Consider the following 10,170-nt stretch of genomic DNA (forward strand, 5'->3'; position numbering starts at 1 on the left):
TGAAAGATCTGCTGGCTCACCTGAAGAACATAACATATTCTCTTGTTAAGGTTTAAACCCTCTTATTAAGGGTATACCCAACTATGATGTACTTAAAACATAAAAAAATCATGCACAGATGACATATAAATCCCACATGTATCAACAAAAACTACTAAAATGCTGTATTATGTATGCAAGGCCAGTAGTTGGCGATGTCACTTTGTAAAGAGACCTGTGCATATGCCTATAGACTGAACATGTAATGCGCATGATGCCACTGTTTTTACACATTCACATTTTTGTAGTTTACACAGAGATGTTAAAGGTGCTGTAGGGAACTTTTGTAAAAAAATATTTTTTACATATTTATTAAACCTGTCATTATGTCCTGACAGTAGAATATGAGACAGATAATCTGTGAAAAAAATCAAGCTCCTCTGGCTCCTCCCAGTGGTCCTATTGCCATTTGCAGAAAGTCATGCGCTCCCGGTAAAAAACAACTAATCAGAGCTGTGGTCCGTAACTTTGTTTGTGTTCAAAATGTAGAAAAATGAACATAATAAGCGAGTACACCATGAATCCATTTCCAAACCGTGTTTTTAGCTTGTCCTGAATCACTAGGGTACACCTATAATAAGTGTTTATATTCTGACTATTTTAGATTGCTTCGGGGATACCGCGGCGGAGTAACCCAGTACCTTTGTGATTCTTCATAGACATAAACAGAGAGAAGTAGTTCCGGCTACGATGTTCTTCCACAAGACGCAAGCAGTTCTGTTTATTAACCGCTAGAGCGTCAAAAGTTCCCTACTGCAGCTTTAATGCTATTTTGCTTTCAAAGACATGGCATGTTTTCAAAAGTTAGCATTTTCTAACGTGACCTCACATTGCCAGAGAAAATTACTTAAGCGTGCTCTCGGTTTTAGAAAATAAAGGTATGTGTTTCATGTCATTCATCCAGTCTAGCTCAAAGGAAACTGCACATGTGATTGTAAATAAAATCAGCGGGAACCTGAATGAATGATAGTGACAAAAAAAACTTGACTGAGAAAATTCACTCCTGAGTTCTTGTTGGACCTGTGGAGACATGAGATGCAGGACATGAAGCATGTGCGGCAGGCTGAGAGAGCGCATGAGAGTGCACATGTCAGAGCAGGCCAGTGGTCCACACTTTCCACAGTGCTCCTGCTCTCTGCAGCAGCAGAGTATCTGGAAGCTGACCATTATAGTTAATAAAGTTTTAAGAATCTACATTTTACTTAAACTAATGCATTGTTTTGTTTCAGAAGGCCTTAATGAACACCCTGGAGCCCTGTAGAGTAGTTTTATGATGGATGGATGTACACACTTTTTTCAGACTCAGAAATGTGCACCATTCACTTCAATTATACAGATTTGAACAGACAGCACAATTTTGAATATAACTCTGAATGTGTTTGTCTGAAAGAGGAATGTCAGACACGCCTGGAATAGTCTCCCATTCCATGTGAGGTCAAAACATGCACCACCTCCGACCCAGCCCCCGCCTAAATCTGAGCCTTGGCTTCAGCAGCACCCTCAGATGGCTAGAATCTATCTGTACCATAATTGCCAAGGTCCCCACCTTTGAGTAGTTCTGAAACCTGAGCATCAGACGCCATTCTGATCCAAGAGCAGAAAGGAAGTGGATAGGGTCAGTTCCTGCCTAGGTTGGACTATCCTCAAAGTTGTCTTGAACCCGCTCTCCATTCAGTCAATTTTGCGATGGAAGCTCTGTTCAGGCTAGGCCATCCTTCCCACACAACAGGTGTCCATGCAAACTACCACTGTGATAGTGGACACACATACTCAAAAAAGTACCTTTCCACTTTACACTATCATGAGGGTCAGTTCCCCCGCCTCCTTGTGTCAACCTGCCACTCGAAACTTGGAAGGCCATTCCAGATCAATCGGAGTTCTAAAAACCATAGAATGAGGTTTCTCACTCCAGTTCACTTGCAGACCACCTTGCTTCAGAGGCATTATCCAAACTTCAGTACAGTACAACAATACTCATGTTCTCTGGTCTGAAGTGCAAACTCTGCTCGCAAAGGGATCTGTGGAAATGCTCTCTCTAGTGAACAGCGATTCAGGCTTCAACAACCACTAGTTTCTCATTCCCAAGAAAGATGGCAGGCTCAGACCCATTCTTTGATCTCAGGCATCTGAATCATGCACTTATGAGACAGCCATTGAATATCCAGATCCTCGTGCAAATATGCCCAGAGGATACAAAATATGCTAACTTTCACATCCAGATAGACCCCGTCACAGATAGTTATTGAGATTCATGTTTGAGGGGGAGGTCTACTATTTGGACTGTACCTGGCCCCACGCACTATTACGAAGTGCATGGACATGGCTATTTCCTCTCTGAGACAGATGGAAATACACATTATGAACTACTTAAAACTGGAAAACTGATTTGTGTTAAACTATAAATCAGTTTAGCTGTGAGTGCTCTGTCTCCCAGCCATAATGTAGTCTTCCTAAGGACAATTATCTTTTCAGCACAGGCACAGGCATGAATTACTCCAGAACACTCCCTGACAATTCAATGTCTAGTGGCATCATTCAAACCTGGGTCATCACATCCTCTCAGAGTTTCTCAGCCTCATGTCAGAGCTTCCTCTGTGATTCCCCTGGGTCTGCTCTATATGAGGCCCCTGCAATATTGTCTCAAAGCCAATGTACCATCCCATGCTTGGCATCTGGGATGTTTTCACCTCAGGATAATCCACCGCTGCATCAAAGCTGTGGCCCCTCGGAAAATCAGGTTTCAATCAGGAATCCCATTGGGACTGACCTCTAGAAGGAAGGTGGTCAAGGCAGATACCTTCAACTCAGTTTGGGGAGCACTGTACAAGAGCAGACTGGCATTCGGCTCCTGGTCAGACCTTGAATACTGCTTACACATTAACTGTCTTGAGACTGGAATCTTTTCTAGCCCTAAAAACTTTCCTACTGGCCCTAAAGGGGCACCATGTCCTGGTCCGCTCAGACAACATGACAGTGGAAGCTTTTATAAATCACCAAGTAGGTCTCAGGTCACACTCCCTCTTCAGGCTGACTGGACACCCCCTTTTTATGGGCACAGGGCAAACTCCTCTCACTGTGATCAGTTCACGTGCCAGACAGACTGAACCTAGGAGCGGACATGCTGTCACAAGGAGAATGGAGGCTACATCCCAAAATGGTTCAGACAATCTAGTTTGTCTTATGGAGGGCAGAAGTGGACCTCTTCACATCAGAAGACAACTTTCCTTGTCCAATTAAAACGATTAGCCCAGTGCACACTTGTATGCCTTCCCCCTAATTGCCCTGCTTCCTCAGGTCATCAGACAGATCTGGTAAGTCAGATGCTTGGTGGCCCCACTCTGGAGGAATCAGATGTAATTCCCAGAGTCAATTCAGCTTTCAACATCCCTTGGCAGATAACTCTGAGCACATACATTCTCTCTCAAGTGAGAGGCATGATTTGGCATCCCTGGCCAAAGCTGTGGAGCCTTCATGTGTGACCTCTTTAAAAGCTTGAGCCAGGTCTAGATTTAATCTGCCTCATTCTTATACTGTGATGAGCTGGAACTTATCTAAAGTCCTCAATGCCTTACAGGGCCCTCCATTTGAGAAACTCCATTTGGTCAATTTGAGGCCCCTGTCGCTTAAGACTGCCCTCTTTTTGGCTTTAGCATTGGACAAGCCAGTGGGTACTGCCGAATCATCCTCAAGCCAAGACGTGGTAAAGGCAATTGGCTTGAGCTCTAAAGTGTCCTTTTTTTTGTTCAGAGCCCAAGTCATTACCCTTCTGTCACTTTCCAATTCAAAGGATGAGCTGGGTCCCAATCCACTCTCCCCGGTCCAGGCTCTTAGAATGTATGTAGAGTGCTTTAGCCCATTTTGGCAATCAGAGCAGGTCTTAGTATGTTTCGGAGCTCCGCCTAGGCAGTATAAGGAGTGTAGGCCCTTTTTTGAGTCTTGTAACTGCCTCTGGCGTTGAGTGTAGCTAGGTCTCCTCTCAGTTTAGAGTCGTTATGCTGAGACCTCCACTCTTAGAGCTCCGAATTCTAGCGGGCGAGTTAGTCTATGATGGTTGGAGCTTGAGCCTGCCGAAAAGCCTTGCGGTTTCGCTAGTAGGGATGCTGTTCCTCAAGTCCTACCTTGGGGAAACAGTTACCTAGGCATTAGTATACCGTTCCCATAGCGCCCTCTAGAAGATGCAGTGTGGAGTTCCCTTTTGAAAGGGAATGTCTCAGGTTATGCATGTACCCATGGTTCCCTGAGAACAGGGAACGAGATGCTGCATCTCTGTGCCATGCTTCAGCATCATGCATGTAGACAAAAAAGAGGATGATGTGTTCTACAGGTGCCCTTTTATAGCCGCAGTCACTCATTTGCTTATGTCATAGGCTTCCGTCTGCCAATGTCAAGTTCATTGTCGTTATTTCATTCATGCTTCAGGCACCGGTCAAGCTGACAGTGTTCCCAAAGCGCCCTTGATTTTTCTCTAGTCTTGAGGCAGGATCATGACAGGCCCGTGTTTTGTGTGCAAGCACATGGCCTTGTCTTTGGGCCATGTGCTTGTATTGTCGCGTTTCCTTGCCCCATCCCCCTTGTTATCCTAGTTTTGTCATTATTGCTTTACATGTGTCACCTGTTATGTCTTCATTAGTCTCCCTATTTCTATCCCCTTGTGTTCACTGTCTTGTGCGGTTCATTGTGACACTTGAAGAGACGTTGTGAGTCCTGTGATAGTTTTTCTGTAGTAAGAGTTCTTGTGTGAAGAGTCTTTTGTTTATTGTTTGTTTCTAGTCTTGTTAAGTTGTTTGTCTTTGCCCTAGTCATTGTTTTCCCCCTCGTGAGTTTTTGTTTTCCCCTTTTTGGTCATAAATAAACCCTGTGTGTCATGTATCCTTTCTGTGCCTGAGTTCATCCCTAACCTCCACGTGACAGAATGAACTGCCCAACAAAGAACTCAGCAGACAGGATGTCCTCTGATCTTCAGCGACAACTGGAGTTCCGTCAGCCATGCTGGTTGTCATCCCTCACTGACAAGAGGGTCTGTTCACCATTATCGTCCCAGGGTGAGTGGATCCTGCAGAACTATGCCCGGCTATGGGAGAGTTTCTCCCGGTAAGAGCCGCAGGTTCGAGATCCCCACCTTCTACCAAGCTGCAAGTGATGTCTGAGGGTCGTCTCCTGGCCGTTGCAACACTGGGGGATCAGGCACATCCCTTCCCCAATCCTGAGGCACCTCCCACACCCATCAGTCTCCGCAAGAAGCGAGGGAGACGGTTCTCGTGGGAATCTGCCTCGGAATCCTCTGCGTCAGAGTCAACCCTGCTTGAGACTGAACCTCCCCAACCAGTCACAGACCCGGCTATTGCCTCTGCACCGCGACCAAGGAGAAAGAGGAGGAAGAAGGGTTCTTTCGGTCCTCCGTCCCTGTCTCCCCCTGATTCCGCGATGGCCCTCCAACCCGCCGCAGCAGTGAGCGATGACCCCGAGCCAGCCGCAGTGAGCGCTGACCCCGAGCCAGCCGCAGTGAGCGCTGATCCCGAGCCAGCCACAGTGAGCGCTGACCACGAGCCAGCCACAGTGAGGGTTGACCCCGAGCCAGCCGCAGTGAGCGATGACCTCGAACCAGCAGTAGTGAGCACGGTTCCCGAGCCAGCAGCAGTGAGCTCCTTTCCAGAGCCAGCTTCTGTCCACGCAGATGCAGTATCAGAGATGACTGTGGACTCGGATGGAAGCTCCGATTCCGGGTCTGTTGCTGTGAGCCCCGGACCAATTCCCACTTCACAGTTGCAGACTGCAACCCCTGTCACGGTCCAACCCTGCACTGTTTCTCTTAGGACCACTCCCCACCCTACACCACCCAGACCTGCCCGGACCCCTCGTCGTCAGCCTTCGTCCCGTCCACCTAAGACACCTGCCCCACCCACCCTGGACTTCCCCCCTGAACTTCCCCCCTGAACTTTGTTGTTCCGCCTCCTCCTCTTCCTTGTTTGTTTTTTCAGATTTCTCACAATAACCCTGTTGTAGTGTATTCGTGTTTGCCTTTATTGTTATTTGTCATGTTTTGTTGGTTTGTGTATGTGTCTCAGTCAGTCATGTCAGTCATGTCCCGCGTTTGATGTCCCCTTGAGGAGCGTCTGGAAGCCGCTCCTTAAGGGAGGGGTTCTGTCATGATTCTGCCCTCGTGTCCTTGATTTTTCTCTAGTCTTGAGGCAGGATCATGACAGGCCCGTGTTTTTTTGTGCAAGCACATGGCCTTGTCTTTGGGCCATGTGCTTGTGTTGTCGCATTTCCTTGCCCCACCCACTTGTTATCCTAGTTTTGTCATTATTGCTTTACCTGTGTCACCTGTTATGTCTTCATTAGTCTCCCTATTTCTATCCCCTTGTGTTCACTGTCTTGTGCGATTCATTGTTACACTTTGAAGAGACGTTGTGAGTCCAGTGATAGTTTTTCTGTAGTAAGAGTTCTTGTGTGAAGAGTCTTTTGTTTGTTTGTTTCTAGTCTTGTTAAGTTGTTTGTCTTTGCCCTAGTCGTTGTTTTCCCCCTCGTGGGTTTTTGTTTTCCCCTTTTTGGTCATAAATAAACCCTGTGTGTCATGCATCCTGTCTGCGCCTGAGTTCATCCCTAACCTCCACGTGACAAATCTAGAAATCTTTCATAACATCATACTTTACTGTCACTTTTACAGTCACTTTTTATGAATTTGTTAAATAAAATTACTGAATAAAAGTTTCAGTTAAAAAAAAATAAAAATAAAAATATAATGACCCAAACTTCTGAAAGAGTATGTATTTGATTCTAAAATACTCTATATGACTCTTACAAAGCACAATTTCTTCTGTGGAATATATATATATTTTTAAAGAATACCTCAACTGTCCATACAATGAAAGTCAGTGGTGTCCAAAACATCATTGAACCCAACAGATTTTCACTCTGTGGATTAAAAAACACTGCAACATTCTATAAAAGATCTTCTTTTTTGGTCCGCAGAAGATAGAAAGCCATACATGTCTAAACCGCATGAGGGTAAGTTATTTTTTTTCCACTGACCTAACCCTTTAACATAGTTTAGATATGTAGCAGGACAGCCTGAGAGATAAAACAAACCTGTCTTCAGAATGTTAACAGTAGATGTTGAAGTCGCTGAACTCTGTCCAACAGTTATCCTTACTCCTTAGTACTCCTTATCCGGGACCCCAGCTGCTGGAGGTGTGCCTGTATAGATACAGTATCAATCCAAACATGAAAAACAATGTTTTACAAGCTATCCGGCAGATTTATATAATGAAAATACTTCATAACTCCTTGCTGTTCTCAACTCTATGGCCCACAGGCATTCTCTACATCTCTTAGCTTGAAAAAGCAGAGACTCTGATTGGCAGCTACTACAGACATAAGGGTAAGGGTCTCATTCTCAATGCCAGGACCGCCTCGTAGAGCCTCCAGGCTAAACCAGTGATGTCCCTCCAAACAGAACAATGCTCTGATATCATGAGATGTTTCTGATGGCAAATAGAAAGGCAAACAAATGTAAACACTTGTTACAGCAGAGTTATTAACCATATAAAGCCTGACATTTTAAATAATAGCCTTTCTAAAAATAATCTTTCTAAAAAATGTCACACTTTATACATCAGGTTTTGTGGCTCATATACAGTGGGAGGATATAATGGGAATATGGCACTCATAAACAAGGGGGAAAACATCTTATTAATAATTAGTTTTATGTTCAAAGGCTCAAGATGCAGCCGTAGCATCTCACTGCGGTCTAGTTTTGCATGAACTTGGATTGCAACATTTCTGCCTGAAGACAGGAAAGAAATAACAGCAACCTCCATCAAAACCTCATGAAATGTTACACTCCTTTATAAAATGATTTGGGTGATTTGGGCAGTGTGAGTACCTTTGTGACAGTGAGAAGGTGTTGTGCTGAGGGTGTCCGGACACAGACACAGAGGTTCGACATAGTCGACACCTCAAAATAAGTGCACTTTTTAAAGCATGAGATAAGATAATTAAAACAAAATGATTTAAAATGTAATCTACAGTAAAAACTTTAAATTTGACATTACAATTAATTGACATTAATCTACTTTTTTAAAAAGTGCAGTACTTAATTATACCTATATAAAGTGTCTGCTAAATGAATAAATGTAAATGTAAATGTAAATGTAAATACCTACATGTGGCCTTTTATTTTGTTAATATTATATTATCTGCAAGTAGATAAAAAAAAAAAAAAAAACATACTTAAGATTTGGAATACACTAGAAGTGCACATAAGTACAATTAAGCACATCTTTTTTTCAACCAGGCAAAAATATATTCTTTACAGACATTCATGTCACTTACTGCAAATCTTTCAAAACATTTTGTAATGATGTGAGAATACAGAGTAAAATAACACAATTTTTTTTAAATGTTTATTTAAAATTGTAATAGTATTCCATAATGTTAATGTTTACTATATTTTTGATCATATAAATGCAGCCTTAGTGGTAAGTAGAATATATTTCTTTAAAAAAACATTAAACCGATCCCAAACCGTTTAAAGGTACTGTATGATTAAAAATGCATCTCTTTCGCCAAGCATTCGAATAATGCATCTCTTAAATTGTGAGTGCAGTTGCATCTGATCAAATGTGTATTCTTTAGCTTGGGTTAAACTAGTTAATTTTACTTTGTTGGAACAGCAGCTATGCTAATGAAGTCTCTATTTGTTTCTCTGTTTTGCCACATGATTTACATCTCGTGGTAACTAGGATTTACACAAGCTCCAGTCTGGATCCAGAACACCTGAAAAGAGATGATGCTGACCCTCAGAGGACCTCAGATGATGCTAACCCTGAAATAATCATAAACATAACATCATAAAATAATTGTGTTAATTAATCATCTGGCTGACTACATCTTGTATTCTTTTTTCTGAAAAATCCTGTCATATGTGCACAAACTGACAGTCACCACTTATAAACTACTACTAAATATTGTAGAAACATAATTTTCTGTAAAGTTGCTTTGTAAAGATTTGTATCGTGAAAAGAGCTATACAAATAAACTTGAATTGAATTGAATTGAATTTAATTGAATATGTAAACCAGCTGGACAATAAACTTCAACAATCAGACCTTTCATGACCCTGAAGGGGTTTATTGATAGTTAATGTAATATGATAATGACATTACATATATAACATTATACCAATTACTGAATGGCTGCTTAAATAAAAAATAAATAATAATAATAATAATAAAATAAATAAATAATAATAAATAAATAAACTGTTTGGAGTTTACATTATTTTACTATGTCAGAATAAAGAGAATGGAAAGTGACTAAGACAGCTGTGTGGGAAATTATAGTTTAATGGCCAACATGTTAAAATATTTAATATTTACCTGTCAGGATTTATTTACCAAGTAATCCAGGGAGCCATGTAATTAAGACATTGCTGGTTATAACAGTGTTTGTAAAATAAAAGTGGTGTACCTGTCCTGGTGAGAGACAGATACAGGCCTGCCCTCTGCTGGAGTCATCATGCCAGTGCTCACTCACAGAAACATTTACAGACTTTCTGTCACAACAATCATATTACATAGATTTTATAGATTATATTTTAGCAACTCTTAAAAAGTAAGTGCAGCCTAAAGAAGGTGTGGAAAGTGTTTGAAAATCGACAATTTGTTGTGTATGGAGAGAAAGTACTTGAGAAAAAGAAGAGCATTTGAGAGTACTGGAAATATGAGGAGGCCTTGAAAGCATGGAGATTATTTGCGAGTGTTTAGGAATGGCAGCTGTGCACCTGCTTGTTGCAGTTTTGTCAGGAGGTGGGTGCGACAAAGGGTTCTTTCTGTTCTAAGGAATCCATTTGTCTGCTCACCAAAGTCCAAGAGCCTTGAAAAAAAAAACACAAAAGACTTAAATCTGGAAGATATCATAATGACCAAACCACAAAAGTAACTCCTAAAACATCTGTCTGGCTTTCCCAGATCATGGCGTCCAGTCAGAATCCAGTCGACACTTAGATCAGCTAGTTTTCTTTGAGTGTCATTCTCTACCCTAAGATCCAAACCCCACCCCTGAGCCTTTCCTATAATAAGAAAGACATGTCAGCATTTCAGAATACAGTGTTCATGATAATTAAACTGA

This window comes from Carassius auratus, chromosome 27 (genome assembly GCF_003368295.1).
Source record: "Carassius auratus strain Wakin chromosome 27, ASM336829v1, whole genome shotgun sequence".
Classification (NCBI taxonomy): Eukaryota; Metazoa; Chordata; class Actinopteri; order Cypriniformes; family Cyprinidae; genus Carassius; species Carassius auratus.